This window comes from Symphalangus syndactylus, chromosome 2 (assembly GCF_028878055.3).
Source record: "Symphalangus syndactylus isolate Jambi chromosome 2, NHGRI_mSymSyn1-v2.1_pri, whole genome shotgun sequence".
Classification (NCBI taxonomy): domain Eukaryota; kingdom Metazoa; phylum Chordata; class Mammalia; order Primates; family Hylobatidae; genus Symphalangus; species Symphalangus syndactylus.
In genome coordinates, this window is record NC_072424.2 from 64,710,616 (window position 1) to 64,729,450 (window position 18,835).

The window sequence follows — 18,835 nt, forward strand, 5'->3', positions numbered from 1 at the left end:
ATCCCAGCACTTTGGGAGGCCGAGGCGGGCGGATCACGAGGTCAGGAGATGGAGACCACGGTGATAACCCCGTCTCTACTAAAAATACAAAAAAAAATTAGCCGGGCGTGGTGGCGGGCGCCTGTAGTCCCAGCTACTCGGAGAGGCTGAGGCAGGAGAATGGCGTGAACCCGGGAGGCGGAGCTTGCAGTGAGCCGAGATTGCGCCACTGCACTCCAGCCTGGGCGCCAGAGCGAGACTCTGTCTCAAAAAAAAAAAAAAAAAAAAAAAAAGAACCTTCTGTCCAATTCTCTCCATTAAAAAAAAGAAGAAGAATGCTTCAGTCTTCTTATCCAGGTACTTACCTCCATTTACTCAAGTTTGCTTTTTACTCATTATTAGCATTGGCTGGGTCTACTGAATTTTTGACATTAGAGGTTCTAGGTATAAGCAGCAATACCTAAATTGCACTCAAAGAAAGAAAAGTCAGGAAAGGCCATTTAAACATAATGGTACAAGAGATAGAAATACCAGCAGAGGTACATTCTAGAAGCCAAAGGTAGAGAAAGTTTAAGAAAGACTTGTGGTAAGAATGCTAAAAATGATGAAGGACAATAACTGAAAATCAACCTCTGAATTTGGGAGTTATTATACAAAGTCACTGATGATTTTCCCAAGAAAAATTTGGTAGCATGACTAAGTCAGAAGCTATATTCAGTTTACTGAGGAACGAGTGAGAGGTGAGGAAGAAGAAATGCTGACCATGAATTCTTTTTCTTTTCATGACATTAAATGATAATGGCAAATAGAGGCAAAGATAATATAGATGAGAGAGAGATTCAAGGAAAAGAGGGGAGTAGAGAGGGGTACAGGGAATATTTAGGCTAGAAAATCTCTATATGCAGGCTGGAAGAAGAAAGCCAGAAACCAGAGGCACAGACATTAAAAATAATCTGAGAAACGAATCTCCTTCTTACACAGTAAATAAAAAGGAAAAGATCATAGTAATAGCTAACACCCATTACTTACTGTGTGCCAGCCACTGTGCCACGAACTTTAATGCACTGTCTCACGTGAGAAACCCTCTTACAAGACTTATCATCCCCATTCTAGAGATGTTGGAAACTGAGACAAATGTACAATAAGTTGGCCTAAGGTCACTCTGCTGTAAGTAGTGGAGCTGGTGTCTGAACCCTGAAGTTTCAGTCTAGAGTCAGAATGCTTGATGACCAGCCTACATATTGTCAAGCAGAACGGTGAAAGCAGGGAGCTGCCCTAACATCGACAAATCACCTCCCAAGTCACCAAAGGCCACCTATGAACACATAACAAGGAATGCCAGCTTTGACTAGGACTCAGCAGTGGCAGAAACAAAGGAGTTCTCCATTACGAGAATGCCTATGCATGAATAGATGTGTCACTTTCAAAAGTAGCCACCCTGTCCTTCACACCAGTTTCCAAACCTTGATCTGCACACTGCTTGTTTTTTGTGTCTTCATGGTTTCCACTTGTAAGTTATTTATTTAATAATACAGGGACTTGGGTACAAAAAAATAGAAAGAGTGAATAAGACCTACTATTTGATAGAACAACAGGGTTACTATAGTCAATAATACTTAATTGTACATTTTAAAATAAAGAGTGGCCGGGCGCGGTGGCTCACGCTTGTAATCCCAGCACTTTGGGAGGCCGAGGCGGGCAGATCACGAGGTCAGGAAATCGAGACCACGGTGCAACCCCGTCTCTACTAAAAACACAAAAAACTAGCCGGGCGTGGTGGCGGGCTAATTTTTTAGTAGTCCCAGCTACTCGGAGAGGCTGAGGCAGGAGAATGGCGTGAACCCGGGAGGCGGAGCTTGCAGTGAGCCGAGATTGCGCCACTGCACTCCAGCCTGGGTGACAGAGCGAGACTCCGTCGCAAAAAAAAAATAATAAATAAAATAAAAAGTATAATTTAATTGTTTGTAATTCAAATGATAAATGCTTGAGGGGATGGATAGATACCCCATTCTCCATGATTTGCTTATTTCACATTGCATGCTTGTAGTACTTATGTACTCCATAAATATATATACATCCTATATACCCACAAAAATGAAAAATTCATAAAAATGAAAAATAAAAAAGAACACAGGGGCAAAGGGACATAATTGTTTAGCCCACATGGTCATAACACAGGGCTTCTGGCCTGTCCATTTGAGAAAAGGGTTAGGCTGGTGAGTCCCCAGATGCACATGCATGGCACATAGTGATAGCTCCCTGCAGCAAAGAGAAGCATGCACTGGAGGGCAGGAAGACAGAAAAATTCGCCCTACACCAAGAGGGCCTACTCAGACTCTACACATCTTTCCAAAGCCCCAATTCCTCCGTAGAGGCTTCTCTGCTCCTTCAGCTCCTTCATGTAGTCATTCATGTAAATGCCTTCACCTTCCTTGGGTTTTTAGTTCATTTAGAGAAGGGACCAAGTCCTATATCTCTTTCAAACTTCCAGGTTGGAGGCGTTCAAGAAATAGTTATTGAAAATGTATCAACTATTTCTACTCATGAGTAAGTGAGCTGCTTCTCATGATTACTTTTGATGAAAAAAAAATGTGTTGATCATGAGCCACTGTCAAGACCACAAGAGCTTGAGGTTTTATTCCACCAAGTCTGCCTTAATTATTTCCTCCTGGGAACAAATATTAGCACATGCCAACAGGGAGTAAGAGCCAGTTTTCGGCCAGAGAGTAAAGCTTTTTCTCAGTGCAAGGCCACCTTGCTAACTGTTCCCTGAACAGTTTAGATCTAGATGATGTATTCTAATCAATTAAGCTATATTCTAGTTGATTAAGCTAATCAACCTAAATTCATTACTTTGTTCCCTGTATCGTGAGGTTGGTGAACACAGTTAGCCAATAGTATCAACAAATAAAACATTTTATAGTGAAAATGCCTTCATTCAAAAGCATTGCTGGAGATTGTTGTCAATTTAATAATTTATTCACAAAATATTGTGACTCCCAGGCCCATCTCTACAGAAGCCCTCCCTGGAATCCTTCCCAGTGGAGGAAGCCTGCTTTTTATTCAGCTGACATCAGGCTTAGCCATATGATTTGGGTTAGCCAATGGAATGTGAGCATAAGTGATTTATCTTATAATCCAGCTGAAGCTTTAAGAACCATTGTGATGTTCCCCTGTAACTCTTCCCTCTACCGTAAAAATGGCCTGGCTTCATCAGCCTGGATCCCCAAATGGAGCTGCAGACAATCCGCAGCTAATACTTTTATTAGCAAGCCACTAACTTCTACCATAGCAAGCCACTGAGATTTGGGTTTATGATGGTTACCATAGCATAACTTCCTGAAAGCTGACAAATGTTGAAACCTATATATAAACATTTCATTCTCTCCCTCTGGCCTCTGTCACACCACAGACATAAAATGCAATTTGAAGCTCAGTCTTTGAAATCAACAGTAAAATGAGAGAACTATGTCACAGGGTTGTTGAAATTGTTTAGTGGAATAGTGTATGGAGAGCACCTAGGATGGTGTGAGCTCAGAAATGTGAGCTCCCTCACCACCATAATGCCTTCCCTTCACGTTTCATTCCCACTTCTGTGGTGAAGGTAGGAAATGACAATGTCAACCAGAATCTTGATTCTTCTCTGTAATCGTGTGATGAACAAGTTATACACAGTTCTGCCTCACAAAACTTGTAGTCTTACTTCTAGCAGAAAAATGTACCATGTGCGTGCTTGCTTCCTCATCTATTAATGTGAAGTTCCAGCATCCAAGTGAAAAATTAACAAATGTAATTAGAATTGTCTTAGAGATAGAGGGAATCCATTATTCATTATTTTTCCCTCTCCCAACCACTATCAACCACCCCACTGTCTATACACACCACCACTGCCAGTACCACTTCCAGAAATTACTCCCTGGTCCTAAAACCTGGATTAGATTGCCCTCCTTTGTATTCCCATAACATCTCGTACTTCCCCCTTCTCCAAACTGTTACTCTGGAATGGATTTACTAGTTTGGGAATTAGTCTTCCCACTGAGTGAATAAACTGTTTCTTCATTATTTTAGTCCTAGAAGTTGCCTCATGCCTCAAACATGGTAGATATTTATCAACATTTTTTGAATTAATGAACGAGTGGATTTGATAAGTTAATTTCTTCATAATGACTTTTGAGTTCCTGCTGCAAGTTTATGACTTTTTTATGCCAGATGCCCAGGGCTCCAGGCAATCCTTATAGTTTTTTAAACTGACAAGGAATTCTCTATTATGAAATGGGGATGTGATTTACGTATACCTGCAATCTTAAAGCACTCATAGAGCCCATTGGAAACTCAAATGGGTAATACAAATTGAATTAGCAGCTCTTGATTAAGAGAGCATTGATTTTATTAAAACTGGTGAAATATATGCCAGAAGTTAATTAATAGCTTGAAAATAATCAGACACTTCATAAAGCTGAACATCTGCCAAAAAGCAGGTATTCTGAGGTATGTTCAGGATAGTTTCCAAGTGTATAATATGTGTTTCCATAGTTCCTTATGTTGTAATAACCAAAAAATAGGTAAATCAATTTTTAAAAAAGCAATTTAACAAACTCATGTTTCCTTTATATTTTGCAGGAACTCCAAATTTGCAAGAGTAGAACAATGTCCTTACTCTCTTGGGATATCTAAAATATTTTCAGTCCTATAAGATTCTTTTTTAAAATGAGGAATGATTCTTGTTCTGTTTATTTTTACATAATACCTTTATCATCAAACAAACTTCAAGATGTGTCATCTTTAGTAGGAAAACATATTTCCACCTCATCCTCCTGTTAGACTTCAGTCTACTTAAGCCTATTCTCAGTTTAATGGGATTAACAGAAGCAAATCACAATTCAAGACTATAGTTTACCAACCTTCCTTTCTCTTGTTCAGTGAAATTCCCCTGATAATCCATCAGTCAGCCCCTGCTGGCCTTGAGAGGCACTCCAGAAGGCAGGAGGAAGGGCACACAGGCTCGCTTTTTGAACTGAAGAAGGGTTTCATTTGGTTTAGAATTGCCAAACTTCAAAAAATAAATAAATAACTTAAAGTGCTTTTCAAATCAGCCATAAGGCTACAAACCAGAAAGAAAACTGTGAGGCAGGTGTTTGGGGAAGCTACCCAAGTTGCCTGAATGGTTTCCAAGGTCCTTTCAACTCTAAGGTTTGTATATCAGGCTGTCTACAGATCATACTGTCTCCATAAGATTGTCTAGTTCATTTTATGGCTAGTTTGAACAATCTGATTTTCTTTTTTACAATGGCGGGGACTCAATCCATGTTAGGCTTCAATGTTGAGTCACCCAAGTTCTCCACAGAGAATAACCAACCAGCCATAAGGAAGCTTCTTTTAGCAATGCCAGGATTCTGTTAAGTCCCTCCCAGCTTAACTTTTCTGACCTTGCGGCAGCAGAACAACAAAAAGAACAGCCCCTGGCACCCTAAGAAGAGCACAAAGCCCTCTGCCAACCTGAGATGGCGCCCAGGTAGACGTCCCTCAAAAAAAAAAAAAATGGCAAGGCTGCTTCAGTAGTTCTTTCAGCCCCAACCACTCCACCCTCCGTCTCCTTTTCTTCACTGCTTTCCCCAACTCTCTTCCCCCCTTCCACTTTGACCCACCCCAATTTTCTTCCACTTCTCCCTCACCCCTTCCTTGTAATCTCTATCCTTGAGGCGTCCTGTGGATGTTGACTGTAATATCCCCTGGAGGAAAGCTAAGAAATGCACCTCCAGAGGGTTTGTTTGCCTGTTGGAGCCGCGTAGAGAAAGCGTGCAAACCCGTCAACTGTTCCCGCCGTTCCTCTCCCTCCTCAACCCAGGCTCGCTACAGAAGAGGGGAGTAGAGTCTGCCCCCTTGCATCTATTTTCCCCTTCTCCGCCAGGGCTGTGGCCGGCAAGGGGCTCAGGAGGTGAGTCCCTTGCCCACACCTCCAACCCCGCAGGCCCAGTTTATAACATGGACAGCCCTGCCCTCTAGTGTTTGCAACCGGGAGCCCTAAGACGCCATCAGCTCCAGAATTTCTCTTTTATAACCTAAGCAAGACCTGGAGAACCTCGGAGCTGCGACCTCCAGTTCACAACACCACCTGCCTCACACCCGGGCTCATCTTTTCATCCCACCCCCCCCCCCCACCCTCCTCTCCGTTCACGGTGTCCCGGTAGGCTGCGACCTGCGTAGATGATTTAGCAGACTGCCCCTGCCCATGCTCCTGCTCCTGCTCCTCCTCCTCTTACCCGCTCTCTCCCTCTCGCCTCGTCTTCCAGTCCAGGCGCTCAGACTCGGCGAAGCGCAGCGCCTGCCACCAGCGGTGCCTCGGGCTGCCCGGCGGGCCGTGCTCCCAGGTTCTGTCTCGCCGCACTCCGGCGGGCACTGGCGCGGGCAAGGACGCTGGCGGGGAGAACGCCCTGGGCTCAACGTACTCCAGAATCGAATGTTGAGAGAAGCAGTGCTTTGATCCAGCTCAGGAGAAAAAGGAGCGGGTTCCGAGTGAGACTTCTGGAGCCAGCGGGACGTGCCAGTTTGCCCAGTGCGGCGCGGCTGCACGCACCGTCCACAAGGTGAGGGGCGCACACCTTCCGGGACGAACTTGGCTTCCCTTCTTACCCCCACCCACTCCAGGTACTCCAGCTCTGGCTTGGGGATGTTTGCCAGCTTTGAGGCGCAAAGGCGGCGGGAGTTGGGATGCGGGGTGTCGGAGGGAGACTGTGAGGGTCGCCCAGGCACCGTGCCTGCACCCTGAATTATAGTACAGAGAGTATTTCTTGTTCAAATGTGTGAACCTGAGAATCAACATTGTGTATAACTGTGGTTTGAGCGTTTCATCCTGCTTCTTTGCAAAAGGATTAGAGGCAGCTTAAAGATTAAATAGGTATGGAACTGGTGCTGGGGGCTGCCGAGGAAAACTTGAGTAGAAATCACAGGCAGGTGGTGTGCTCCAGGGACCCCCCCCCCCCCCCCCGGGAGAACCGTGTGATTTCAAAGCCGGCTGATTTAAAAACCTTTGATTAGAAAGGACTGCACGGTTGCCCCAGCCCTCAGAAAGTAATACTGTGCTCAGTCCTGATCAACAAAATACCCAGGTGAGGAGGTAATGAGGCAGGCTCATTTTTTTTTAAATACAAAATAAATCTTGGAAGTAAGAGTTAAGATGAGAAGTTTGGTCTTAAGCCATCTCCACCCAATACTGCAAGGTTAGAGGCTGACCCCCTACCTAATGAAAAAGAAAGGAAATTGAGTCTAAAGGGAAGTGATTCCAGCTCCTATCACAGGATCATAGTGGTTTTGCATCTATATGTATATTTCTGCCTGTGCCCAGTTTTGGAAGAAAGGACCTTGTGTTCAACCCAACGCTGCTTGTCCTTGAGTTAGAAGGATAAGGCAGATGGTGTCAGCATCCCAAGGTGCTTCTTCCTAACCTTTCTTACTGTCCTTCCTTGCCTCCTGCACCAAATCTCTTGGGGAGGGAGCAGCCCAGGAGGAAATAATAGATCGTCAAATGGGTTGGGGGATCAGTGTTTTTTCCAAAATAATTTAGGCTCATCTCATCATTCTTATGTTTTCCCTCAAAGCTCTAAGCAGTACATCGTCCTAAGCTGAATTTAACATTGCTCCACAATATATATTTACCGTAGTTATACATTCAGACACAATATGCATAACCTTAAACAGCCAGGATGCACTTGTGAATCAGGGGCTTCCCTTACTTAACCCTGCGCAAGAGAGGCAAAGCAGGCACGTGGGTCTGATTCCCTGTGCAGTCTCCTTCATGAGGAGCACATGTGAAATACCTTTGAAATACAGAGAAGATTGAGACAGCTTTTCTCTTTCTGGTACAGTTGTTTTCCTGCTGAATTAAAGGAGATGAACCTGTCTTCAACAAATAAATGAATGGAGGCATTTGAGGCCCATTTAACAAATGCACAAAATATGCCTGCCTCCGTTTTTTCTCCCTTCAGAGCTTTAGCCTCCAGCCCACGGAGTTGTGATGATGAAGCCAACCTCCTAAGTGGGACTCAGCTCAGTTTCTGTATCGTATTTAAAACAGAGTATGTTGCTTCTTTCTAAGATTGCATAGCCCCTCACCACTATTTTGCTGCACAGAGGTATTTCATCACTAAGAGAGCTATATAGAGAAACTCACTCAAATCCTGATTCATCATTGTTGATAGAACTTAACTATTGTGTCATCATCACCTGACATGGGCTGCAGAAGCTCCAAGGATTGCTATAGATCTCAATTGAGACTTCTAGTAACAGAGCTAGAAAGGAGCCTTTTGAAGTATAGCCATGACTCTGGTCATTAGGTATATGCATGTTCAAATATTCCTTTAGGTGATTGTTTTCGCTTTCATAACAATTTCCAGGGATGAAAACTTAGCAGATTATTTTTATAATGAAGAGTATTCAAATTAACAATGTGTATCCACCAGCTGACAAATTTTAAATTCCACAGAAATCAACATCACAAACATAGTAAGTTCAAGTTTTCATTCTTTCCTCTTCTGCCATAATGACTTCATTCAAGGCCTAGTCCCAGACCAAGTGCATGGAGACGATGGCTCATGTCTCTCAACATTTGCCCAAGGGAATGGTGCCTCCCTTGCAACTCAGTGTGATGTCACCTTTGTTAGCCATTCTGGTGTCTATACAAAATATTTGCTCCCCATTTCTTCTTATTGATGCCTGGTCAGCAGCAATCATGTAAATAAGTTTCCACTCTTTTGAGGAAGATAACAAAGTCAGGGTTTCTCAGAAGTGGTGCCTAGGAAGAGATAAAATCCAGGACACATCTCTAGTTCAGGTAACACTGCAATACATTTCAATTTCCTGCTGTGTGATGGGGTTATTATTGAAGAGGGAAGTAAGGTATATCATTCGCAGCACATTGTCCCCACCTGGCTCAAGCACCGCCCATTCCCCAGGTGGGTTCAATATGCTACCCCCCCACCACCACCAAGATACCAAGGCTTCACATGAAAAGTAGATCTCAGCCAGGCATGATGGCTTACACCTGTAATTCCAACACTTTGGGAGGCCAAGGCGGGAGGATCACATGAGCCCATGAGTTCGAGACCATCCTGAGCAAAATAATGAGACCTCATCTCTACAAAAAAATTTAAAATGAGCCAAGTATACTGGTGTGTACCTGTAGTCCCAGCTACTTGGGAGGCTGAAGTGAGAGGATTGCTTGAGCCCAGAAAGCCAAAGTTGCAGTGAGCCAAATTCGTGCCACTGCACTCCAGCCTAGGTGACAGAGCAAGGCCTTGTCTCAAAAAAAGAAAAGAAAAGGAAGAAAAAGAAAGTAGGTCTCTTTGCAGAAAGCCTCAGGCCCTGAACTTTTGTGTCATCTTCTCATTACTCAAGTATCTAATTCCCTACATCTCACTTTTACACACAGATCATTTTTTTCATGTTTGTTTTGATTGCCCACCCTGGAATTCTTTCACTACCCTTTAAAAGTGAAAGATCAAATCTAACACTCCAATGTGGGAAAGCATTCCCTCTATTTCTACAAGCTTATTTACACAAAAAAATAAGCTTGAGACTGATCAAAAGCTGAATTTCTACCAAATAGGAACTTACTTTTTATGCCATAAATTATCAAGGCCATCTCAAGGCAGAGGTGAGTTTAGCATCTCATGCTTTATGCTCCTTTCTTCTGCACCGACTAGATTTTTATTATGTGTGAAATTATATGAACATAAACCCCAGTGAAACATTGAAGATGAGTGTGCCGTCGTAAGTGATGAGGGGACAAATGAACAGGGAAGAGAAATGGGGCAGCAGCACTTTAGAGTGACTTACTTCTCTTTTGTTTTCTCCTCCCTGAATCATTTTCTAGAACCAGTATTGTGGCCCCTAAAATTTGGGGCTTAGGTCAGTCAACTTACCAAAGTTCATCTTCCTGGCGATGAAAGGACTTTCATCAAAATCCCAGCTACTTTTTATTCGTTCCCACATTTTGTGGATTAAGAAACTGAGAACCAGAATTTATAGAGATCATTCAGTCAGTTGGTATATTCCTGCATCACAACAAATTGATAAAATTCTTGAGAACCCTCTTTCTAATAGAGATTGACTATAATTTTGTCTTTCATTTTTAGTTCTCTTATTTTGTCTCATCCACTGTGGATTATCTGGTTTACTGCAGTCCTTACCTTAATAGATGTCAGTGTTTTGATCCCATTGTTGTATTCCCCTAAAACACGTCAAATGAAAAACTGGACACTTTAATAGGTTTATTGTTAGCACTCTCTCATGCTGATCAATTCTCAACACATGCAGTTGTAGGATTAGGAAGACAAAATCCTTTAGAAGAAGCTATAAAACCTAATCCTTCTGCATCTGGATCATTTTAAACTACAAGTTGTAAGAGGAATGAGCATCTCTGGATTCTAGTTATCAGTGCAGACCAGATGGAAGGTCTTTATGAAATCTGGTATGAGAAGGAAAGCATTTTATAGCAGGAAGAAAATATTTTGAGAAATAGCTACCAGCAGCAGCAGCTAGCAGTTCTAAAACTCTCAGATCCTCCTAATGACCCCATTAGGGAGGGAGGGACGGACGGAGGGAGGGAGGGAGGGAGGGACGGAGGGAGGAAGGAATGAAGGAAGGGAGGAAGGAAGGAAGGAAGGGAGGGAAGTGTTACAAATATTGGTCAGGAAAAAGATTTATTATTAATTACAGATTAAATAATTAGCTACTAGGAAAATTCAAGGGGATAAATAAAAATGCCATTAGAAAGAATGAGAGAACTCAGTAAGGTGGCTAGCTACAATAGCTTGCCTGGTTAGCAACAATATAATCATAGGGATTTATATTACGCTTGTACACTGTTGGGCAGAAAACATGCCTGAGAGGTATAAAAGATGCTGTTAGCGTCCAAGAAAAATGGGAAAGGAAAGCCCACCTCATCTGAGGAAGATGAAGGAAGAAGAACCTACAGAAAAGGATTCCACATTCCAAACTCATCCCTCTGAATTCAATAATATTTATCCTTATATGATTTCTGACAGTGTAGTTTGTCATTGTAATTAATTCTTTCCTGTAAGTAAACAAGAATTGTATACTTACTTAAGTACCTTACATTTTAAACTTTATTACATAGTGCAAATTTTAATGTTGAACTCTGCCCTAGTCAAGGAAGTATTTGTTACCTAACACAAGAATTTGATATAGAGTAATCCATAAACACTATCCTACCATATAGTTCATCATAATTTAACATTCAAAGAAAGAAGCATGATTTCCTCTTTTATTATGCTTTCATTTGAGCCATTTTAACTTTCTTATCATTCTTTCCTTCTGAGCCTAATTCAGTTCCTTACACAGATGCTCTAAAAAATCAAGGATTAAATATGTAACTTAATTTATAATTAGGAAATACATCATTTACAAGATACATTCATATTGGCGAGCATATTTTATTTCATAGATTGTAAACTGGTAAAACAATGTAATCTCCTCACCCTCTCTTCAATACAGTAAGCCTGTTTCTAAGACCACCCAAGGTTTTACTTTATGTCCCAGGCATTGGAGAACCAGACTGTACTGACCCCAGGGTTTGGTGACTTACATATAAATGAAGCATCTTACCAAGAAGGGATGAAAAATGACTTTAGAGGAAGCAAAAGTCTCAAAGCTCACAAGACTGGATTAGTTTCAGCTTGGTGACAGAGGCAATGCTCTTGTGATGCAGATGGAGTAATTTCTCCAGCACAAAAGATGTCCAGCCAGGTCCCATTGGCTTTAAGTGTTGTCATATTGCATTAAGTGTACTGAGTGCCCTTTCTCAGACTTATGTACCATTGGCATGCATTTAATTAACAATTAATGATTACATAGTACTGTTACTATTACCACATATTCCTGTTATATTAAGATAATGCGAAATTTGTAGCTATGTTTTGCCTGTTTAGTAAAATGAGTCTGAATATAAGGGTGAGAGGGTCTACACACAGCCAAGAGGATGGGGTATTAACCCAGGCCTGTGTGAAGATATTTGCATCTCATGGAATGCTCTCCAGAGAACAAACTGACCTACCCTGCGGATGTCCGCTAAGCTCCCGCCAGCTTCCTCAGGGCTTGCCGAATGCACAGTGAGTGCCACGGTGCCATCGTGGCGGTGAAGCACAGGCTCAACTCTACGGACCTGGGGTCAGAAGGCCTGGGTTAATACCCCATTCTCTTGGCTGCATGAGCTGCATGGTCTGTCATCATTACAATGGGGACAATAATACATGCCCTGTCTACCTCAGCCTCCTTTCAGGGAAGTTTCTCAAAACAAAGTATGCTACTGTGATTCATTGTCACCTGTGATGTCAAACTGCACCTTGTGTTATACTCCTAGGGGGTAACACAGCATGGGGCTCAAGCCCAAGCTCCGGAGTCCAGAAAGCCAGGTTCATATCCCAGCTCTGCCATTCATTAACTGCTTTCACATCTCTAAACCTCAGTTTCGTCATTTGTTGGGGCTCGCATAACAGTACTGTGTCATAGGGCTATTATGAGAATTAAATATGTGTATTCGTTATTGCTAAATAATAAATTACCCCAAAACCTAATGGCTTAAAGCAACAGATTTTTATTATCTCTATTATCATAGTTCTATGGGTTGGGAATCTGGGTATGGCTTAGCTAGGTCCTCTGGCTCAGGTATCTCACTCACAGGCTGCAAAGTTTCAACCGAGACTGCAGACATCTCAAGGCTCAACTGGGGAAAGATATGCTTCCAAGCTCACTCATGTGGCTGTTGACAAGCCTCAGGTCCCAGCTGGCTGCTGGCTGGAGACATCCTTTTGCTACCACATGGACCTCTCCATAGGGCTACTAACAAAACAGAGTGCTTTATGCAGATGTTGCAGCTTGCTCTCCTTGGAGCAAGGGCTAAGATTGAAAGATGGCAAAATAGAAGCCAGAGTCTTTTTGTAACCTGATATCAGAAGTGATAGCCCATGGCTTCTGCTGTGTTCCTCATTAGAGACAAGTCACTAGATCTAGCTGAATTCAAGGGGAAGGGATTACACAGTGGGAGGAATACCTAGAGGAACCAAATCATTGAGAACCACCTGAGATACTGCCTGCCACAATATGATAAGACATCAGAAGCTGTTTGATAAAGACTCAATTCAGTATCACCTCGTAGTTTTATTTCATAGTAATGTTCTCAGACTGAAATTAGATAATCTATGTCAAAGAAAGCTCTATACAATATCAAGATTTTATTAGTTTTATTAATGCTGAGAATCCAGTTCCACTTTATAGATGGTGATATAAGAACAGCAAATCAATGATTAAGAGATGCGAATTTTACACCTTGCTCTGTGTGTGACCTTGGGAAAGCCATTTATTTGTTTCATACCTTAGTTCTTTCATAAAAGTGATGATAATAACAGACTTACCAGGATAAAATAAGATAATAGACAGCCATGCAGCACACTGACAATATTTTGGTCACCCACAAACCACATATATGACAGTGGTCCCACAAATTATAATGGAGCTGAAAAATTCCTACAGCCTAGTGAAATCATTGCTATTGCAATGTTGTTGTAGCACAATGTATCACTCATGTGCTTGTGATGAGGATGGTGTAAACAAACCTGTGCTGCCAGTTGTGTAAAAGTATAGCACATACAATTATATATAGTATATAACACTTGCTAATGATAATAAACAACTATGTTACTGGTTTACATATTTACTGTACTATACTTTTTATCATTATTTTGGGGTGTGTTCCTACTTAATAAAAAAAAAAAGTAAAAAGAAGTTTAACTGTAAAACAGCCTCAGGCAGGTCCTTCAGAAGGTATCCCAGAAAACGGCATTGTTATTACAGGAGATGACAGCTCCATGCATGTTATTACCCCGAAGGACCTCCCAATGGGACATGATGTGTAAATAGATACAGTGATACTGATAATCCTGAGCCTGTGTAGGCTGAGGCTAATGAGTCTGTATCTTAGTTTTGTTTGTTCGTTTGTTTGTTTGTTGGTTGGTTTGAGACAGAGTCTCAGTCGCCCAGGCTGGAGTGCAGCGGCACAATCTCGCCTCATTGCAACCTCCGCCTCCCAGGTTCAAGCGATTCTCCTGCCTCAGCTTCCTAGTAGCTGGGATTACAGGCACTCGCCACCATGCCCAGCTAATTTTTTGAATTTTTAGTAGAGACAGGATTTCACCATATTGGCCATGCTGGTCTCGAACCCCTGACCTCAAATGATTCGCCCGCCTCAGCCTCCCAAAGTGCTGGCATTACAGGCGTGAGTATCTTAGTTTTTAACAAAAAAAGTTTGAAAAGGAAAGAAAAAATTTAAAGTTTTTAAAATAGAAAAAAGTTTATAAAATAAGGTTATAAATAATGAGAATATTTTTGTATAGCTATACAATGTGTTTTAAGCTAAGTGTTATTACAAAAAGAGTCAAAAAGTTTTTTTTAATTTAAAAGTTTGGGGTTTTTTTGTTTTTTTTTTGTTTTTGTTTTTGTTTTTGTTTTTGTTTTTTTGAGATGACATTTCGTTCTTGCCTCCCAGACTGGAGTGCAGTGGCGTGGTGATCCCAGTTCACTGCAACCTCTGCCTCCCCAGTTTCAAGCAATTCTCCTGCCTCAGCCTCCCAAGTAACTGGGATTACAGGTGTATGCCACCATGCCCAGCTAAATTTTGTATTTTTAGTAGAGATGGGGATTCACTATGTTGGCCAGGCTGGTCTCAATCTCCTGACCTCAAGTAGTTTACCTGCCTTGGCCTCCCAAAGTGCTGGGATTACAGGCATGAGCCACCACACCGGGCCTAATTAAAAAGTTTATAAAGTAAAAAAGTTATAGTAAGCTAAGGTTAACTTATTATTGGAGAGAGAAAAAATGGTTTTTACAAATTAGGTGTAGCTTAAGTGTACAGTGTTTTTAAAGTCTACAGTAGTATACAGTAATGTACTAGGCCTTCATATTCGCTCAGCACTGACTCACTGACTCACCCAGAGCAACTTCCAATCCTGCAAACTCCATTCATGATAAGTTCCCTATACAAGTGTCCCATTTTTTATCTTTATACCATGTTTTTACTGTACCCTTTCTACGTTTAGATACACAAATACCATTGTGTTACACTTGCCTACAGTATTCAATACAGTAACATGCTGTCTGGCTTTGTAGCCTAGAAGCAATAGGCTATGCCACATAGCCTAGGTGTGCAGTAGGCTACACCATCTAGGTTTGTAGAAGTACACATCTTGATGTTCACACAATGATGAAATGGCCTAACAATGCATTTCTCAGAATGTATGATGCATGGCTATATATAAAATTATGCTGAAATCTAAAAAAATGAGATGACGGTCATAACAACAATGATGAAGATGACTATGTGTTTCAGCTTCTACTCCATGGTCCTTTGAGGACAACTGAAGTAACTAGATATGATTTTTATCAGTTATATTTTAAGTGTATGTATCAAATCCAGCTACCCCAAGTTTTACAATAACTTTATATGGTTTAATCTTATCTTGCTGAACACATTAGATATGCTCCCCTGAAAAGTGACTTGCAAACAGAATTTTTAGAAACTGAACCATAATTAAAATGCACAGAGGCCGGACACGGTGGCTCACACCTGTAATCCCAGTACTTTGGGAAGCCGAGACAGGCGGATCACCTGAGGTCAGGAGTTTGAGACCAGCCTGACCAACATGAAGAAACCCTGTCTCTACTAAAAATACAAAATTAGCCATGCGTGGTGGCACATGGCTGTAATCCCAGCTACTCAGCAGGCTGAGGCAGGAGAATCGCTTGAACCCAGGAGGTGGAGGTTGTGGTGAGCCGAGATCGTGCCATTGCACTCCAGCCTGGGCAACAAGAGCAAAACTCTGTCTCAAAAACAAAAAAATGCACAGAGAAGGTTTCTATGTATCTAGTGGAATTGTACAATGCTTATGTGATCTTGTGATATCATTAATATTTTGTAATATAAATAATTATCCTCATCTTATTATTTTAATTTTCTGGCATTATAGCAAGTGCCCTTGAATTGGGCACACCTGTATAAATATTTATAGTTACTTAAGAACTCACAAAACAACCTTTTGAAGTAGGCAAATAAAACTAACTCTTGGTTATCTCAAAGAGTTCTTTTTGTTTGATTCTTGTGTTATCTACATTTCTTCTCTGACTGTAAATTGGCATAAATTTGGCAGATACAAAACAAGTAAAGTTCAAACTCCTCCATTCAACCACTTTAAGAGATTTTTTTCCTGCTTATAAGTATATCACATGTTCATTGTGGAAAATTTGGAAATGCAGAAAAGTATAAAAAATGTAGTTAAAGTTACTCTTATTACCACCACCAAGAGGCAGCCACTATTGATACTTTGATGAATTTCTGCCTTCGTGCTTTCCCTCTCTATAGGGAGAAAAGAGTGGTTTCTTTTTCAGTGAAATCAGGAGTACGTTATATATTTTTCTTGTATTCTGCTTTTTCTAATTAACATATTTTTTAAATGATATTTCCATTTATTGATTCAACAACATAAATTAGTAAATATTGACTATATCCAAAGTGGAATTTGGATGAACTGTAAGAAATATAGTTAATAATTGAATTCAGATTTTTTAAATCAATTCCAACAATTGTGAAGTAGTTTCTTTTCCTTTTTTTTTTTTTAATTTTACTTTAAGTTTGGTGATACATGTGCAGAACGTGCAGGTTTGTTACATAGGTGTACATGTGCCACGGTGGTTTGCTGCACCTATCAACCCGTCATCTAGGTTTTAAGCCCTGCACGCGTTAGGTATTTGTCCTAATGCTCTCCTTCCCCTTACCCTCCACCCCGCGACAGGCCCCAGTGTGTGATGTTCCCCGACTTGTGTTCATGTGTTCTCATTGTTCAACTCCCACTTATGAGTGAGAACACGTGGTGTTTGGTTTTCTGTTCCTGTGTTAGTTTGCTGAGAATGATGGCTTCCAGCTTCATCCATGTGCCTGCAAAGGACATGAACTCATTCTTTTTTAAGGCTGCAAACATTATCTATTTAATAAGTTTCACATATAATTATTATTTGAAAACATCATTTCTAATAAGTATATAATATTCTGTTGTATGGATATACTATATCTTATTTAACCAGTCATTACTATTGGACTTTTAGGTGGTTGTCAGTTTTTATACTATAAAATTATAGCATGAAAAGAACATTTTTACATAAGTCTTTGTCTTTCATTATTCTAGTTATCTTAATAAAAGTAGCAAAGGAGTCCTTGAAGTCACTAGGGGGAAATGAGGTTTGGTAATCCAAGTATAAATATATACACCACAGTCTTCTCTTCCCTCTTCCCTACCACTTCCTCTCACCTCCCACTGGCAGAAATTTGCAGGCTTTTAATGCTGAAGTAACAATCTAATTGGGGTGGCCATCTGTCGTTTTTGACCCATATGGTTCAGGTCACACTGAATGCGCCCTTGGCTCCAAGAGTGACATGGGACCCAGGCCCATCCAAACGTCTCGTTCTACAGGGCACTGTGATTGGTTCAGGGATGGGCCATGATCCAAGAGGACCAACTGGAATCAATGAAGCTCAGGTGAGAGGTGTTTAGTTGCTGTCACCTACATTGGATTTGGAGATCTAAGGATATATGCCAGGAACTGCAGGGACCCAACATAAAGGGAGTGCCTCCTGAGGATAAAACTTTACATGGAGGAAGGAAGAGCCAAGAGATGGAGAAAGGTTCTTGACTATATTATTTAAGTTTCTGGATCCACTTGTGCCTGATCTACACTTGACACTGAAGTTTCATGAGCAAGTAAAGTCTCCTTCTCACTTACGCCAATTTAAGAAGATTTCTGTCATTTGTCTTTTAAAGGGTCTTTAATAATCCAGAGATTTTTACCCTCTCAATTGATGAAAATGAGTTGTAGTTAAGACAGATTCTGGAGCTGAATCCTAGTTCCATCACTGACAGTGTAACAAGGGAAGGTTACATGACCTTTCCCCAGTCAGCTTCCCTACCTATAAAATGAAAATAATGCTAATACTTATCACCTCAGAGAGGTTTTGCAGGGTTAAGTAAGTTAATATGTGAAAAAAATGCTTAGAACAGTACCTGGTATATTTTAATTACTACGTAAGTGTGTCCCTGCTGCTGCTGTTGTTATTTTGAAGGCAGAAAGAAAACACAGGAGAGTAAATGACCTATTTCACTCATGCAGAGATTTAGCAGCCAAGCTAAAATTCAAATTTAGGTCTTCTCTTTTCTCTGCTTGTTGTTCTTTCTCAAGAGCTAAGCATATCGTCATCTTTATGATATATTTGAGTATTAAGCTTTCAGAAGTTTCCATCCACATATTTGAACATTTCTATCAAAAGTTTTTGAGGTAGACCAGGAGGCCAGAAAATAGATTTAAGTTACTAGCAATAACCAGATGCTACTGTAGGATTATAGGTTATCATAACTTGTAACTAAAAATTATGATTTTTATTATAATAAGTTTAAATTTAATTTTAATTAAAATTAAAATACATTTTATTATAATATTTTCTACTTTAACAAGTAACTGTACCTTTCACCGTGTTTTATTTAGCACCTTTCACAGTGTTGTTGTCTTTTTTAATATACCTTCCTATTAAACCAGTTGCTCTTTGCAGAATGCTTGAATCATTTGGCTCTTGGTTAGTAGGCTCCCGTTACCTAACCAAGCACTGAGTGAACGTATTTACTGGGGAGGCAGCTGGTCTCTCCCAAATGTAAATCAGATTTCATCATGTCTGGCTTGGAGAGAACGTGGCATATGGCAAATGAAGGCACAGCTGCATAGTGAAATTTTCCATCACAAATTAGTC

General features: G+C 40.9%; 1 protein-coding gene across 1 annotated transcript in view; it reads left to right on the forward strand.

Annotated features, from left to right (window-relative positions):
• Positions 1–6,018: 6,018 nt before the first annotated feature.
• Positions 6,019–18,835, forward strand: part of HTR1E (5-hydroxytryptamine receptor 1E) — a 76,006-nt gene continuing 63,189 nt past the window's right edge. The window contains exon 1 of the mRNA XM_055258093.2: positions 6,019–6,563. The gene's annotated coding sequence lies outside the window, so the exon portion shown is untranslated. The remainder of the gene's footprint in view (positions 6,564–18,835) is intronic.